This window comes from Pteronotus mesoamericanus, unplaced genomic scaffold, assembly GCF_021234165.1.
Source record: "Pteronotus mesoamericanus isolate MK-2021 breed Mesoamerican mustached bat unplaced genomic scaffold, CSHL_Meso_final contig_20, whole genome shotgun sequence".
Classification (NCBI taxonomy): Eukaryota; Metazoa; Chordata; class Mammalia; order Chiroptera; family Mormoopidae; genus Pteronotus; species Pteronotus mesoamericanus.
Genome location: NW_026555085.1, coordinates 51,359,251 through 51,374,203, shown reverse-complemented (window position 1 = coordinate 51,374,203; position 14,953 = coordinate 51,359,251). Strand labels below are relative to the sequence as shown.

Here is a 14,953-nt window from a genome sequence, read left to right as displayed (position 1 = left end):
TGCAACTGATTCTTTCCACCAGAAAGTTATATAAATAAATGGTAGCAAATAAGAGGTACATGACTTTAAAATGTACTCTGATTCATTTTAGTTTCCTCTAAATTTTCAGTAAATATTAATATTGCCATGCAGCCGTGAGTTGTGGTATGATGAAGAAAAACAAAGGATGAGCCATACAAAGGTAATGAACCGTGCTTTAGTTATCACCACCATCCTCCGCTGAAGCCCTGAAGACATGGCCCACTATTGCCAAGATAAGGCTGGAATTTTTTGTTTTTTCATAAAGGTGAGTAGAGTCTCATGGTGGTTGAAGAGGAACATATCACTTAGAGAAGAGCCCTTCAAGTGAAAAAAAACCACACACAATGCAGGACAATTCCCCTTTCATATATAAACTAGATAAAAATAACATTTAAAAGTGTAGGGAAAACCAGCACTTAGCTATAGAAATATTATAATGTAAAATATAGTATGTAACATACATGACTTTATAATCCAATCAGTATCTATTTAGCATTCACCACAGTTCATGATCCTTTGGCAAATGAAACAAAGGCTGTCAATTCAAAGAGAACAAAACAGGGAAAAGGCGCAATCTATCAATCATTGTATAAAATTTGTCTGAAACAAAAGCAGAACCATGTCATCGGAAGTCAACAACATCCTGGCCCCACTCAAGTGAAATAAAGAATCTCATAAAGAGTAAAATATGTTATTATTTCCACAGAAAAGCCTTGCCTAGGAAATTTGATCTAGGAGAAAAGTATTTCCAGGGAGAGTGTGATCATAGATCTTTGCATGCACTCAATACTTCTCATTTTCCCATGTTTTCCAACGCCATCATTGTCAGCACCGCTTCCACTCCCAGAGGAGTCTTGGTTTGAAGGGCAACTGGTATGGTCAGCCTAAAGGGAAGCCTGTACCTGTGATGAGGCCAAAAATTGCCCTGAATAATTTTTGGTGTCCAAGGTCACAGGTTTTGCTACTGTTTCTGATAAAAATGGAACCATAGTTGACCCAAGGAACAATCTCTCTCCAATAAGGCAGTAGTCTGTTTTCCAGCGTGTACGTCTGTCAGAGTTCAAGATTGATTCTTGAATCTGTACCCATGGAGCAGAAAAGTTGTCTTGCTGTAGTCACATTTGAGTCTTAAAGGCATAAATCCATGTTCAGAATTCAATTTGGCAGCAGTGACTAGGTAACTTGAAAAAGTGTATGTCGAATTTAGATTTGTTTTTGAGAGGCATTACTCTAGAAAACAAGAATATTTTCATTTGAAAACCACAGAGTCTGAGTTAAGGTGGGAACAGTAGGGTTATTTATTCTTTCATTTATTTGCTTCTTCTTGCAACAAATATTTATTTATGTAACATTACCACACACTGGGTTATGCTGGTCCTCAAATATAGCATTGTCCGCAGAAATAGTGTTTGACCTTACCATAATCCTGATTCCTCACTGGGAAATTTAAGGATTTTGTTGGAGGAAAGAGTAGAAAAGTACAGTAAGAACTATGTAACTTGAAACTTTAAACAGAAAATATTTTGGTATATCTTCGTGTTTTTGAAGTGTTAAGTTATACAAATTCTGTATATATATGTATATAATATATGTATATGTATACACACACATACATAGAGACAAACTAAGAAAAGGTTTGATAGAAACTACACGAGTGTTTCTAGTGAAACTATAAAGAAGATACAAGATATTTTATTACCATCTTATTTGAATACTAAAGTCTTGAAATGCAAAAATAGAAAGGACAAATCACCATATTTGTGCTCTTGGTTTTCATCATGTAAATACTATTTCAATTTTCCACTGATGAAACAGAATCAACCTTCTTACTAGAGATCATTTTATTAGAAAATGCTTTGAATATGGACTTGGTGAATGGTTGTTACACGCAGACAATGAACAAAACCTGGCATTCACAGAAGCATGTGGGATTCTGGAAACCCTTTTCTGAGCACATCTTCCTAATAGTGCCCATTATCTACAGCATGTTTGGCTTCACATGCATCAGCATATTCAATTTACAAGCCCCCTTTGTAAACACACAAACTCCACTCTGCAAACTTTCAACCCACATTTTTATTTGTGCATCAAACACATCAAAGAACAAAAGATCTGTGGGAAAATTATGCACCACCACATAACTCCTTTAGTCAATGCATGGAGCCTGAAGAAGTCTCCTTAGAGTCTTTTATCCAAAGCTTTGCTCCTAAAATGAGTTATACCTCCCACTTTCTCTTCATCTTTTATTGTCACCTACTTTGCGGTTCATCTCCTTATTTGTTCTTTTCTAAATTCTGACAAAGCAAAGGCAAAAAGAAATCTGTTGGAAACTACAATGAGAGTAGGAAATAATGAAAAGAAATAATGAAAAGAAATAATGAAAATTATTGCACTATTACTGATTCGTATAGTTAATCTGTCAATGTTAATAAATCTCCTGAAATGTAGTCAGTCTGTCCATATATGAGGTAAAGACTAAATCCGGCTAGAAAACAAAGTAATATGAAAACATAAGCTTAAAGCAATTAGAACTGATGGTAAGGGCTAATGAGAAAATTGATCTGTTTGCATGGTAGGGAAAGTGGAAATAATTTCTTGCACATTATGCAAATCAAGCCTTCATAATTAGACTTGACACAAATACAGGTATAACATCATTGCATGGGACATTAGGTTGCACTACAAAGTAAGTAATTTAAGTTGGAAATATAAATTCTGTTAAGAAATAAGATCAACGATCTAATAAGACCAATAACATCTTGATAATAAAAAAGAAAATTATTAACAGTTTTTCTAATTTAAATATTTAAGGTAGCCTGGGAGAACAAAATGGAGGAATAATGCTAAAATCTAATTGTATTGCTGCAATTGAGTAAAATGTGAACAGTAAACAAGCAGAATACAGATTAAAAATTAAGTGGCATTTTTCTTTTTATCCTAAATTAGTTGTGTTATTGTATATTCACTGAGTGTTAATTTACTATTGGACAGTGAAACAAAAAAATAGTAAAAAAAAAACTTCCAATTTTAGAATTTAAATTACTTGTATGTTTATTATTTTGCAGTTGTACTTACCATTTAAAAATACATGAACAAGTCAAATACATATTATGTTACTGAAAATAATAAGGACTTCAAGGACGTCATTAAAACTGGACCAAAGAGAAAACGTAAATGTATTTTATTCTGTGCTTATTTGCAAGGTATAGAAATATTGTGTGGTTTGGTTTGATTTACATAAAATTTAGAATGCTCAGATGAACACTTTGTTTAGTGTTTTCTTAGATGCTTTCACTGAATGTGCCAGCCAGTTATCAATTTATTACTTCTCAAATGCACATTCATATTTCATTACCTGATTCAAAAAATGAACCGGCTTTCAGCATATCTTTCTTACAGAGGACATGATGTTAAACTTTGTCGGTAGAGGGCGCTGGAGAGGCATTGCAGGAAAAAGAAGTGGAGGTTATCTTTCTGGTTCCAAAGTGCAACTTTTGCTTTTCTGCTTCTGCTGCGCAGAGCTTCAACCTGTGGTGGGGAGAATGGGGTACATTCTCTCCAACTGCAGTCCCACACTGAGCAGTTCCTCCAGTGACCCTGCAGCCATGAGCAACCTGATTCGGGCACTGCATAATCCTAGACTCATGCCTGTATCTCCTAAACTCTAATTGCATCCCCGCACACTAGCCTCAGCTTGACTGAGTCTCAGAGGGTTGTCTCCCTGGATCTACTCATTGCAGAGCAAGAACTCCAAGTCTCCTACAGCACTACTATGTGTCTGCCCACCAACCCTGTCTTGCCTGAGCTCTGGAATGTTGTTTCTTGTTTGTCCAGTGACTGTGGACCAGATATAGTCACAGCCACCCAGCAAAATTCTCTGCCACTTATAGGGCTGTAACTGTATCTTCTTCAATGACGTAGGAATCCCAGCCTTGAGGACAATGACTCCCTTCCAAATTTTTCTTCCTGAAGTATTCTATTTCCTAGTGTATACTTCAGAATTTTCTGTACATTTTTATAACAACCAAGCATGTTGGAGGTCTCCAAAACAATTCCCAGTTTCCATGACTCACTAAAAGAATTTACTGTAATCAACATATAGTTGTACTCAAGGTTATGATTTATTACAGAAAAAGGATGCACAGGAAAAATTAGCAAATGGAAAGGGCGCATGGAACCAGTCATGAGGTTATATGCATCTTGACCAATTTGAATCATTTAACCCCTTCAGCATCAAATCGTGACAATATATGTGAAGTGTTTCCACCAGGGAGCTCACTAGAAACTCAGTGGCTGGGCTCTTATTATAGTCTCGCGTCTACCTGCTACCTGTCCAAATTCTAGAGTCCCAGAAGAAAAGCAGGTTTTCTACATATAAAAAATATATATATATTGCTTGCATAACAGTTTAGGTAGCACAGTGAGCCATTCTTCTCAGGAAACAGTGAAAACTCTTCTGAAATCAAAGTTCCCAGATTCCAGTGAAAGATCAAGCAAGCAAGCAGGCCTTTCTAAGGATAACGGTCTCAAATCTGTTAACCTTTACTGCATACCTAGCATAGTTTAATATTTTTATGCTATACTTCCTTTATTGAAATCGCTGTGTGATTTATGTCTCTTAATTGGACTTAGACTGACGTGGTATGTAAATTTCTTCATGGGACATATTAGACTTTTTCAATGTTACTCTGATTGATTTCTAATCTCCTCAGAAAATATTTAGAAAATTAAAGCTACAAAATGCTATTACCAGAAGTTATGCTCATGGCATCAAACAACAATTCAATTTAGACAATTTAGAAAAAAAAATCCAGACAGCTGGTATCTAGGTTTATGTCTATACCCAAAAGTCATTTTAGACTAGAGCAAGTAAAAAAAGGAACAAGTGTGAAGTCTGTAAAACATGTTCTTGTTTTTATGTGAAAAACTTTTCTTTCAACTATTTTGCTATATTTTGAATATTCAAATTATTTTAAAATATTCATTAAGGAAAAGGATTGGCTACTTTAAAATTCTATGAGCTAAAAAATGGGAAATGGGAAAATGCTAAAACTGAAGATAGCAGAAGCAAAATACATTTTATACATGTCCTAAGAAGCAGGTGGGGAATTGAAAATGCAAAGCGATCATGCAGGAAACTCATTCTGGGTGCCTTCCGATAAGGAAAAACTGCCATGGAACTGGGGCAGGACCCAGACTCCCATGTTTGCCTTGGAGTTCTACTTTTTTTGGCTTTGTCAAAGGCTAAAAAGCAAAATTGGGTTGAAAAGGGCCATTTATTGTCTGTGGATTTCAGATTTCTTGAATTCTTGGAAAGCAAAACAGAAGAATCCCTGACTAAAGGCTTTCTGGTAAGTACCTATGAAAAGCTATGATTCCTAACATAACAGGATGAAGAGCAACTAGTATAAGCTTCTTGGTGTTGCAGGATAGATAAAAGGCAGAGGCCCTCTGTCATTGGAATGCCCGGAGAAAGTAGGTTCTGTTTGGACTTCACTGGCAGAGAATCAAATGATTTCAGGCGGTAAAAATATATTCTTAAAAGCCAGCTAACCTAGATCTATAATTTTGCAGATAGGAAACTGAACACAGGAGAGTAAATATATGCCAAAAAAGCTAGCTAGGTTGAGGCACTTGCTGATAAGTAGCAAGCTGATCGGAAAGAAGTTAGTAGCTATAATACACACACATTTACTGGTCTTGTCATAGAGCGCTGATCATCCAAAGAGAACAGACAATTTACAGATGTGACTTCTAACATGGGAGAGCAGAGAAAGACTGCACGGTGGTAGGAATCAAGAGAAGTTATGTTAAAATCACTGAATACTTGCAGAATATAGTTTTGGATTTTAGACTTTATAATCTCTCTTTAGCCATTATATATTCTATGAAAGTTTTAAAAGATCATTTGAATTATTACTCTCCCTGATGGTTTACAGAGTATATATCTTCTTTAAGTAAATTGTACAATGGGCTTGAAAGACTTTTCCTTGACTCTATTTTTCATGTGAAATCTAATGCATACCTTAAATGCTTGCACTAGCACTTTGGACTAATATATTCAGCAAGTGTTAGTATTTGTATCTTATACCACAATATTTTACATTTTCTGACAGTCTATATCATAGCAAGCTTTGTTATCTTATCGTAATTTATTTATGATTTAAAGGTTTAGCTCAGCTACAAAATTATAGATATGATTCATATGGTATTGAGGTATCACAGTTTTCTTTCCTGAATTGTTCTACACCCTTGTACAGCATTTAGTGGCACCCATCACCCAATGAAGACTGTTTTCTCCAACACCCTCACTTACCCTGGGCATCTTTCTGAACGGGGAATTGGGCTATTATTCACATTTTTGGCCAATAAAGAATTAAGAAAGTATATCATTGTAATTAGGCACATGTATTTTCATGCAATCTTCTCCTATTTGATCTAGCTTTTCCCCAAGGGAAGGGGGAGAAACATACAAGTAAAGAAACCAAAACAGCCAAGGCAATCCTGCAAGTGTATCAAAGAGGTTTTGTGATGATGATAGGGCTTCTCGTCTCCAGACTAAACCTTCTCATGTCACTAAACCTTCTTTTCATAGTATTATTTGAATATTTTACTTCTTCTGGACTTCCTCCTTACAGGACTCATATATTTTCAATGCTCCCCCCAAAATGAGAACTCAGCAACTGCACTCAATACATTTTAACAATGCAGAATATAATAGCATGTTTCCTGTGTTGACTAGTATACTAATATTAATAATTTAATAAATTAATGTTTTAAACAATGTTTGCAAAGTAAATGAAATTCTTGATGCATAAGGTCATGCAAATAGCTATAGAACCAAAGACCTTCTTTTACTAAATTTGTGCAGTTAATTTTGTGAACATGCATGCAGTTCTTAACTGTTATTTTTATAGATTGTACTTCTTAAATTTTGATGTTTCTAACACTCAAATTTCATCCTGCATTCACTCTTCTTATCCATTTTTTTGCAATTGTAGATTTAAAAAGAAAGCTACATATGTGTTCATTCAAAAACACTCAATGAGGTTTAATGACATATGGCATCAGATATCAGAATGTGCCTTGTATCTTGCTTGTATCAAATCCATTTAGTGATGTATACTCCTAAAAGTTTGGGGAACAACCTTGTCAGTACAATCTCCTATTACAGTGAAAACTAATTTACTGAAATGCTTAATTGGCACTCTTAGTCATTTGCTAAACCAACTACACACCCTTCATTAAACTCCTCATTTATTTATCTTGATTTTACACAAATATATTATGGACATCTTTGAAAAAGCCAGGGAGAAATTAAAACTCTAGATATATTGTTTATAGGTGTTACTTTTTGCACGATCCTTGGAAAATGGAAATGAGACCAGTGTAGAACTATTTTTATAGATATTCAATATTTTTCTTTGTCACTTATCTTTTCAAGGGCAATTATAAGATAATTTAAGTGACCTGTAAGTATATTTCATTGGAAATCCTCGTAAAATACAGGCTAGAAGAGTCGCAGAGGGGAACATGGGGGAAGATGGGATTTATTTGATTTTCACAACTGGTATTCACTACTGAAAACAAAATTTATGGTTCTAAACGATGAGAATTATTCAGTCAGGAATGAAATCTGTACATTACACTAGGAAATACTGAAATCAGGAGATATCTGTTGCCAAAACAGATCTATGGAAATAGCTCATCCAGTGACACAGAGACATGCTTGAGTTTGTATAATAGCAAAAAAGCAGTAGAAATATAGTTAAAGTGGCAGCTCAAGGGAGATAAAAAGATCCTTTTGATAAGGTAGAGAACCTAAGTCATTTTGGTGGATGCAGGATTCAGACCCTGGCATTTGGGCCTCAGAGTCTCTGCCCTCACGTCACCAGGCTCCTCACCTGCAACTTGTGTCTCCTAGTGGAAACAGAAAGTTGTGATTTGTTTCAAAAAGAACTCTGTGAGGATTTCAGAGATTAGTGGTACAAAAAGGGCACTGAAAATGACCTATATCATTAACACACTAAGCATTAATTATCAATCATTATCATTAATCTTTTAATTAATCATTATCACTAGAATAAAGGAACCAAATAATTTCTAAGAACTTGTTATTAATACCAGCAACCCCAAATAAAATTTTACCTATGCTTAATATTTGTTTGACATACTTTGTTTTGCCATATAAATTATAGGTATAATAAGAAATGGGAATATGTTTATGAAGGTCTAATGACCCCTGGGACTCTGTTTTCTGATAACATTATTGGCCAATGCAAGAACCTCCAGTTGGGAGTACTAGGCTCTGACCATCTGGGGTCTGTAAATCATTTGGCAGATTCTTGCAGCCCTCACTACGCATTTAATTATTAAAGAAATTTTTATGTTATCGTCCATAGTGTTGCCTTAGTTGTATTCAAGTAATCCAATTTTTGTGCTGCAAAGCATCAAGTTAATCCACCAGATTACCATTAGACATAACTGTAAATGCTAAGAGAAGCCAATCAACATGACAGTAACTTAACCTAACATCAATTGGTTAATGACATAAATTTGATTATTAAAATGTAGAAAGGACTATGCTAAATCCAGACAAGCTTTGTCTCATTGCATCGTCGAAACACCCCTGTGAACTAAGTAGTAGTATTATCCATTTTTCACTAATGATTAGTGAAGCTACATAGTGTTTGACTAACCTGAGAGCACTCGCTCCAGTCTTCCCACTTCTTTTTAGTTTGCTAGTCTTTCATCCTACAAGCTAAAAACATTAGAGAACTAGTACGGCACAGGTCTCTTAATACAAGTCAAGTAAATATGTCATGTACTTTCTCAAAATTTATCCCAATTTTCTCTCTTGTAGTCTTCTAGAATTTTACAATAATTTATCTTTTTTTTGCTTTCACTACCATTATTTTAATTATATTTTACTGATTATGCTATTACAGTTGTCCCAATTTTCCCCGCTGTGCCCCTCTCCACCCAGCATCCCCTCCACTCCCTCAGGCACTCCCCACACCATTGTTCATATCTATGGGTCGTGTGTGTAAGTTCCTTGGCTACTTCACTTCCTATACTGTGGTTTACATCCCCAGGGCTATTCTGTAACTACCTACTTGTACTTCTTAATCCCCTCACCTCTGCACCCATTCCCCACTCGTCCCTCCCATCTGGCAGCCATCAGAATGCTCTCTGTATCCATGATTCTCTCTCTCTTCTTCTTATTTGCTTAGTTTGTTTTTTAGATTCAATTGTTGATAAGTATTTGTTGTCATTTTATTGTTCATAGTTTTGATCTTCTTTTACAATAATTTATATTAGACTCAATAATCATAGCTTTAGAAAAAAAGTTGTACAACAGAACTTTTTATGATGATGGAGCTATTATGGAATATGGTTTTCAAAATGATACCCAGTAGACATTATGGCTATTGTACTTTTGAAACAAGGATAGGATGACTGAAGAACTGAATTTTAAATATTATTTCATTGTAGTTAATTTAAATTTCAGTAGATACATGTGGCTATTGGTTACTATAGTGGACAGTGCAGCTCTAAAACATAAACAGTTCAGTTTTCCATGTAATCATTTCATCATCTGAAATTGGATCTTCAAATCTTGTTTTTCTAGTAGCAAAATTATTCCTTAAAGTGAAATGCTATTCAAATAGAATCTCAATATATAAATCAAAAAGGAGTGAAGCTACCCTGGTGAAAATGACAAGGGAAGAGAATGCCTGGATTTTGTAGTAAGACTGGAGGGCAGCAGTTGACCTCTCCTCTCTCTACTTACACTCCATTCATAGGAACCTCTAAGGAACTAATAAAGGACACTGTAGAGCATCACTTAAAGGTAATTGATAAGTTGTTGTAGCACCTTTTAAACCTTAAATGATTTATTAAATAATTGAAGAATAGGTTTAATAATGAACACATTAAAAAATTATTAGCTTACCAATGTACCATTAACAATAATACATCAATAAAACACAAATCTTGCTCTTATGTGACTTATAATTTAGTTCAAGTATTTTTAATTCAATATTGAAAATATAGAAATATAGTGTTTTAAATGCTATAAATGATATAAATATTGAGTGTGGGAATGGGGGAGAATGAACAATAGAAGAGGGAAAGTTTCACAGAAGTTATTATATGTAGGCTGAATCTTAAAGAAGTAGCATGAATAAGAAGACTAGTCAAGGGATGTGTATAAATAACACGTGGACATGGACAGAGAGTGGGAATCCACTGTGGGAGCGGGGACAGAGGTAGGGCAGGGGAGAGCAATGAGGGAAAAATTGGGACAATTGTAACAGAACACCAATAATATTTTTTAAAAGGTTAAAAGAGGTAGGTCAGGTGAGGACAACCTAAAAATATAAATTTCCTCAGTATTCTCAGTCTTTATTATTTGAAGACAAGAATCTATTTATAGTCTCCAAGGGCCGAGTAAAATTTTATCTTGTCTTATTTTTTAAGGTTTATTCTTTATCATAAATATTTCTATTTACCAATGGAAAGATAGATGCCTTTGAAAAAATAAGAAACTAAATAGAATTTGAGTACTTTTACTATCTCTGTTATTTAGATTCTTCAAGATGCATTGTTAAAAATTGAAAAGAAGACCATGTTTTTCTCCCTGATTTTCAACATATATGGTAAAACAGAAAATAGAGGTGTGTTTCATTTGGAATATCATGAAAATTTTATGTAGAATCATGTGCACTGAATATCATGAGCTAAAAGAGTCATAAAAGCAAGAATAACTTATTTGTGTGCAATTTATGGTTTTTAAAGACTTTTGTATTTTTATCTAGTTCATTCTGAGATTGTAATGCACAAATAGGTTTTTTGTCAAATGATAATTTCACATATTGTTTGAAAACACGTGAAAAAACAAGTGATCCCAGGTCATTGCAGAATTTCTTTTAATTAAATAAGGGGATGGAGCATAGTTGCAGCGCGGCAGTGAGACGGCGCACGCTGCCGCAGGGAGCGCCACTCGTCCCAGGTCCGGGCAGCAGCTGCTGCTGGGTGACGAAGCTCAGCGCGGGGAGCACGGCGCTCCTGGGGTCTGAGGGTTACCGTCCGGGGCCAGCCAAGATGGGAGCGGGGCTCTGAATCCCGCAGAGCCCGTCCCGGGGGGTGTCACAGATCGGGGGATAAACACAAGTCTTCGCAAACACTTCTCTGTTTGCCAGGAGAGGGGACATGGCACATCCCTCTAGTGGGGAAGGCCCAGAGTCCCTTTGTTCAAAGGCTTTTATTGAAAGGGTTATCCTTGGAGCTAGGTAACAGGAATGCACAGGTGACCTCATTACCTCCGTATGTTAACGTTTACAGAGAATGGGTGATGCTTTGAAGAAAACAAACTGCACGAACACATTGACTTACAGGGGTCCAAGAGGAGACTAGTAAACAAGAGAGAGGACTAAACAGGAGAACGTAGTAAACACAAGGGTGCTCAAGGGTATAGGGTTAGGGTCTGTGAATAACGTAAGTTTCCTTCCTAGCATGAGCTGGCTACAGCTTCTGGAGGAAGAACAAAACATACTTTAAAGAATTTACTTGTAGGCCTGATTTCCCTGGGAACCGCCAGATCTGATTTAGGACTGACGCCAGTATTGTTTCAAGCCTGAGCCAGGCGGGGGGAGGGAGCCGCCAAGAGACGAGGAGACTTCTTTCCGATAGAATGAGGACTGCGGGCACGCCCAAGCTGAGCCACAGAGTATGGGCCTTTTTGCCCTTTCCCTGTGTCCCTCAATTTCTTGTCTGCTGCCAACACCTCGATCAATATCTGTCTTAGGGTGATATCTCCAGCACAAGATAACTTACCTGTCATGGATTACCGACCATCACATGGCAAAGCAGAAAGGCCGGAGCTGCGCCCCTGCCAGGGGGGACAGGTTATGCCTCCTCAGGGGCCTGTTTCTCCAAGGCCTCCTTGATTATTTCCAGCCTTGAGGCGCCCCCACCTGAAACCAGACAGGGCGTTTCCCAACAGGTAGTAAAGAATAAAGGAGACCAGAAATTTTGATGTTTAAGAAAACTGTATTACCAATTACAAAACTTAGGTACTCTCAAGAAAAAATACAAAGCTAGGAAAAAAAGAGATAATTTTAACAAGTAACACCTGACTCCTAAACAACTGATTATTTAAATTATTAAACATTTGGGCTTGAAAAAAGAATAATAAATGATAAGAAAGAAGGTTTAAATTGGAGAAAATAAGTTAATAGTAAATGAACGTACTGCAGACTACTTAAGAAAATCTCAAGTCAAGAATAACTAGTTATAAAAGTATAAACTCAGACTAATCCAATTAATGATCGTTTTGCAATAATGTTCAAAATTACATTCTGCAAAACATTAAAAGTAAATACCATGGTAAAACATTTATAAAGAGGAAATATGAGAACTGCATACTCAGAGGAAAGAGAGTATATAGAAGTTATGGTTAATAAGTCGGTAAATGATCTACTTTAATAATCAACATCTGCTGATTCTTATGTAATAGTCATACTTATGATGTTCTTTTTTCAAATATTGTTGTATTAATGCTGACAATGCCTATATATTTTCCTGCAAGTTGACATAAATATATGTGTTACAGACTGTAGGAAACTCAAGGAGTATTACTGCTTGATGTTCACTGGTGTCTAGCTGATTTATTTTTGAACACTCTGCTATGTCTATCCTGATGGCATGTGCTATAATGATCAATGTGAATGAGATGTATTTCCTGACCGAGCCAATATAAAAAGCATGAAAGTGAAACATTGCAGAAGGGTAAAGTCATTTTTACTTCTGTTCAGGAAAAAAACATATTTTACTGGCTTTGACCTTTTAGAGTTTTCTTGGGGTTAGCCATCACATCATCCAAGTCTATAAAAGAAAAAAACAGTCAATTTCAAAGCGGCATAAAATAAACTAAGATATTGGGTAGATGATGAAAGCACTCAGTAACACCCAATGTATGTGTAACAGAAAGTACAAATTTGCAAATCATTTACTACAATATATTTTTGGTTCAAGTTTTCATTATAGTAAGATTTTTAAAAATATTTAAGGTGTTTTTAATGATTTTCATCACAAGATTTCTGATGTTCTATTGTCATCATATATTCTTTGTATGCTTTCATTCAATACTAAATATCCAGCTAGAAAAAAAAAATGGTTAAATACAGCATGAGGTCCAGTTTAAGATGGTTATGAAATTGTGGAATTTAAAGGACACGTGTTTATTTAATTCATAATTAGTTTTTATTTATTTAACTATTATTGTATATGTCTAATATAAACCTTGTCTTTAAAGGGGAGACTGAGTTGACTAAGATAAATGGTTTAGTAAGATCTTTCTCATTCCTGAATCCTACTTATCTTAGATATAATCTTAGTTTGTATCTAGATATAAATGCATGTGTATATCTGCACACACATACACATAAAAGTACACATATATTCCTTCTAAATATTTTAATTGTCCATGACCAAAGGGGAAGAGCTGAGTGAGGGAAGGAGGGAGGGGGCAAGGGAAAGTGGTGGGGGGAGGCAGAGACAAATGTATTTGAAAAAATAAATTAAAATAAAATTTAAATAAATAAATAAATATTTTAATTGGTAACACTTAACATAAAACCCTTGTGGTTGTCTATTCCACCCTCCTTGGTTTAGGTCCAGGAAACTGAAGGACAAAGAGATCATGTGAGAGATCTAAGGTCAATGAGCATGTTGGTCTGAGAGCCAGAATCTAAGGTGACTCCTGTCTTTCTCAAGGAGACTGTCTATTATTTCATGCTGTTAATGTATCTTTACCATAAGTTTTTACCCAATAACTTAACCTATTTTTGTGTATTTTTAAAAAAAACATTAAAAATTTTTTTAATTACAGTTGATGTACAGTATCATTAGTTTCATGTGTACAACCAGTGACTAGGCATTTATATAAATTATGTAATGATCACCTCCATAAATCTAGTACCTATCCAACACTAAACATAGATATTACAATATTATTGACTATATTCCCTATACTGTACTTTACATTGCCATGACTATCTTTAACTACCAACTTGTACTTCATAATGGCTTCATTTTTTCAGCCATGCCCCCAATCTCCCTCCAATCTGGAAACCATCAACACATTCTCTGTATCTATGATTCTGTTTCTGCTTGGTTTATTTGTTTATTTTGTTTATTAGATTACACATAAAAGTAAAATCATATGACATTTTTTTTGGCCTGACTTATTTCACTCAGCATAATACCCTCAAGGTCCATCCGTGTTGCTCTATGTGTCAAGATTTTATTCTTTTATAAATCGCTTCTCGGCCTTTTGGCTAAGATCAAGTGTAGTATCTGTTCTTATCAGTTTAATATCTGATACGTCCTCTATCCGAGGACATCATATTAAATGGATTTTGGGGGCTGGAAGATGGAAAAGGGGCTTGCTCCTTCCACTCCACGCATCGACCCGGTATTGCAGTACTTCCGGGAATGGTGCACCCCTCCCGGGGAGGTGGGCAGATTTTACTCTTTTATATGGTGGAGTCACATTCCATTGTATATATATCCACCACGTCCCTACCGATTCATTGTTGACGGACGCTTAGATTGCTTCCACATCTTGGATAGTATAAATAATGCTGCAATGAACCTATGGATGCATATGTCTTTTTGATTTAGTGTTTTGGGTTTTTCTGAATAAATACCAAGAAGTAGAATTGCTGGCATCTTTTTTGTCTCGTTATAGCCTTGTCTTAAAATCAATTTTATCTGGTATAAGTATTTCCACCCCAGCTTCATTTGTTTGTTTCCATTTTAATAAGCTATTTTTTTCATCCTTTTACTTTCAATCTGTATGTGTCTTTTGATCTGGAGTGAGACTCTTGTAGACAGCATCTGTAAGGGTCTTATTTTGTTATCCATT

At 35.5% G+C, this 14,953-nt stretch overlaps 1 non-coding gene across 1 annotated transcript; it reads left to right on the top strand.

The window, feature by feature from the left end:
* The first annotated feature begins 14,343 nt into the window (after window positions 1-14,343).
* On the top strand, window positions 14,344-14,534 carry LOC129068076 (U2 spliceosomal RNA). Its single transcript, XR_008528888.1, has one exon. It is a non-coding gene; the product is annotated as a U2 spliceosomal RNA (small nuclear RNA).
* Window positions 14,535-14,953: the final 419 nt, after the last annotated feature.